Source organism: Empidonax traillii, unplaced genomic scaffold (genome assembly GCF_003031625.1).
Source record: "Empidonax traillii isolate 1590-97213 ecotype Southwest subspecies unplaced genomic scaffold, ASM303162v1 scaffold2654:size19987, whole genome shotgun sequence".
NCBI lineage: Eukaryota > Metazoa > Chordata > Aves > Passeriformes > Tyrannidae > Empidonax > Empidonax traillii.
The window spans coordinates 8,399-11,741 of NW_020957847.1; the positions used below are offsets into that span (position 1 = coordinate 8,399).

General features: G+C 57.7%; 1 pseudogene; it reads right to left on the reverse strand.

The window, feature by feature from the left end:
- Positions 1–174: 174 nt before the first annotated feature.
- LOC114072115 lies at positions 175–3,285 on the reverse strand (annotated as a pseudogene).
- Between the last annotated feature and the right edge of the window lie 58 nt (positions 3,286–3,343).

The following is a 3,343-nucleotide window of genomic DNA, read 5'->3' on the forward strand; positions in this document are numbered from 1 at the left end:
CAACCTCCAGCACTGACCTTGGGGGGTCCCAGCCAAGGCAGGAATCTCCACACACCCCCCAAGAAGGGTTCTGTTGGCACAACCTGCCCCTGGCAAAGGGGACTGGCCCTTTCTGGTAGAAAGGGATGGACTGACAGTCACTGGACTCCAGGGGTTGCCTCACCATCAGGGGGGTCATTCGGGGTGGGAACAGCGGCTGAAGCTCTTCCCGCAGTCGAGGCACTTGTAGGGCTTCTCTTACTGGTGGGTCCGTTGGTGTCTGGTCAAGTGGGAGCTCCGGCTGAAGTTCTTCCCACAATCCCCACACTTGTAGGGCCTCTCCCCGGTGTGGATGCACCGGTGCCTGACGAGGTGGGAGTTGTGTTTGAAGCCCTTCCCGCAGTCGGTGCAGCGGAAGGGCCTCTCCCCTGTGTGTGTCTGCTCATGCCTGAGGAGCTTGGAGCTGGTCTGAAACCTCTTCCCACATTGCAAGCACTTGTAGGGCCGTTCCCCAGTGTGGATGTGCTGGTGTCGGATCAGGTTGGAGTTCTGGCTGAAGCTCTTCCCACATTCCCCACACGTGTAGGGCCGTTCCCCAGTGTGGATGAGCTGGTGGCTGAGGAGGTGGGTGCTCTTCCTGAACCTCTTCCCACATTCCAAGCACCTGAAGGGCTTTTCCCTGCTGGGAGGCTGCTCAGGGACCACCAGCTCGGAGCTCCGGCTCAAGCTCCGGCCGCCTTCCTGGCACAGGACAGCTCCCAGTTCCCCTCTGCGTAGTTCCAGTCACTCCCAGTTTGATCCTGGTCCCTTATGATCCCCACTATGATCCCAGCATGGTGCTGGTCACTCCCACCATGATCCCAGTCACTCCCAATAGGATCCCAGTTGCACCCAAGGTGCTCCCAGTTTCTTCCAGCACCCCTCAGGATAGTTCCTTTCCCTCTCAGGGACTCCCAGTCTGAGTCCAGTATGGCCCCAAGCACCGTCAGTCCCTGGCCTGGACGATGCCATTTGCCCCTGCATGGTCCCAGTTCATCCCAGTATGATCCCAGTATGAGTCCAGTCACCACCAGTATGATCCCAGGAACTTCCAGACACTTCCAGTAAGAGGCCAGTTTGATCCCACTCATCCCCAGTATGGCTGCAGTCGCTCTCACACACTCCCAGTATTACAGCAGTCACTCCCAGTATGATACCAGTATGATCCCAGTAAGGGCCCAGGTGCTCCCAGTATGATCCCAGTTGCCACAGTTCTGGTTACTGGGGGGCACTGGGGGGGTTTGGAGGATCCCAAGGGGTGGAGCCGAGTTTGGGGGGGCAGAACCGGCCCTGGGATGGATCAGGAATGGGGACCCCCCTGTGTTCCCCCCGTGTCACCCGCTCTGGGGGGGCTTTGGGAGGGCACCTGCCTCTCAATAGGCACCCAGCTCACCCCAAAAGGTGCTGGGACCCCAGAAAATCTCCCCACAGTCCCTCAAGGACCCCCAAACACACTCAGAGCCCACCCAGGACCCCACCCAACCCCTTTTCTGGGGGGGCTTCTGTGGGCACTGGTGGTGCTGGGAGCCCCCCCGGCTGCGGGCGAGGAGCTCTCGGGTGAGCGGGGGGTGGGAAGGGGGAGGTCGGTGGGAAAAGGGGGGTCAGAGGGGATAAAAGGGGTGGTGGGACCCCAAACTGAGTGGGAGGGGAGTGGGACCCTCCAAAAGTGGAGGGGGACTGAGGTTCATGGGGAAAGGGCAGGAGAGGTGAAAAGAGTGGGGAAAGAACAGGGTGGAACCCCCAAACTGAGCATGAGAGGGCTGGGGAGTGGGGGGATGATGTGGAAGGGGTGTGGAAAAATGTCGGGATTGGGAGCACAAAACTGATCAGGGAGGGGCTGGGGATTGAAGGGACAATGGAAAAGTGGAAGGAACAAGAAGAAGAGTAGAAAAGGGGGGGATGGTCTGGCAGGTCCAACGATCCCATGGAGGTCTTTGGGCCCAAAAGTGCTGGAAAAGCAGGGTGGCCCCCTCAGCTCCCAACTGACTGTGGGGTGCTGGGGCTGCTGGATCCAATCTCAGCCTTGGGTTATGCCAACACTTTCAGTTTAGAGGAATTACAGAGGTGGGACTGAACCACTTTTGTTCTCCAGGTTTTAATGATGGTAAATCAGATCTATCAATAGAAATCAATTATTTAGGGTTACAAATGATCAAAAGATCTTCATCAGAATTATTTACTGCACAATAGAAACACTAAAACTACCAGTAGCACAGCATAAGATAGGACAGTGCTCTACACTAAAGCAATTGTTGAAGCAATTCTACTCCAACTACCACAAAAGCAAGAATTATTCATTAGAGAGGGATGGAACTCCCCCAGACCAACGCTCGGGGGGAGATCTCTGCTCTCAACCTCCAGCACTGACCTTGGGAGGTCCCAGCCAAGGCAGAAATCTCCACACAGCCCCCAAGAAGGGTTCTGTTGGCACAACCTGCCCCTGGCAAAGGGGACTGGCCCTTTCTGGTAGAAAGGGATGGACTGACAGTCCCTGGACTGCAGGGGTTGCCTCACCATCAGGGGGGTCATTCGGGGTGGGAGCAGCGGCCGAAGCTCTTCCTGCAGTCGGGGCATTCTTAGAGTCTTCCCTTACTGGTGGGTCCGTTGGTGTCTGGTCAAGGCAGAGCTGTCGCTGAAGCTCTTCCCACACTCCCCACACTTGTAGGGCCTCTCCCCGGTGTGGATGCGCCGGTGCCTGACGAGGTGGGAGTTGTGTTTGAAGCCCTTCCCGCAGTTGGTGCAGCGGAAGGGCCTCTCCTCTGTGTGTATCCGCTGGTGCTTGAGGAGAGTTGAGCTTGTCTGAAACCTCTTCCCACATTCCACGCACTTGTAGGGCCGTTCCGCAGTGTGGATGCGCTGGTGGTTGCGGAGCGTGCATCTGTAATTGAAGCTATTCCCACATTCCCCACACTTGAAGGGTCTTTCCCCAGTGTGGCTACGCTTGTGTTGGATCAGGTTGGAGTTGTCCCCAAAGCTCTTCCCACATTCCCCACACGTGTAGGGTTTTTCCCCAGTGTGGATGCGCTGGTGTCTGATCAGGTTGGAGCTCTGCCTGAAGCTCTTCCCACATTCCCCACACGTGTAGGGCCGTTCCCCTGTGTGGATGTGCTGGTGGCTGAGGAGGTTGTAGCTCTTTCTGAAGCTCTTCCCACATTCCAAGCACCTGAAGGGCTTCTCCCTGCTGGGAGGCTGCTCAGGGACCACCAGCTCGGAGCTCCGGCTCAAGCTCCGGCCGCCTTCCCGGCACAGGACGGCTCTTTCCTCCTCACAGCTCCCTGGGCTGGCTTTGCAGCCCCTCCTCCGGGGACATCTCCGGGCCTTTTCC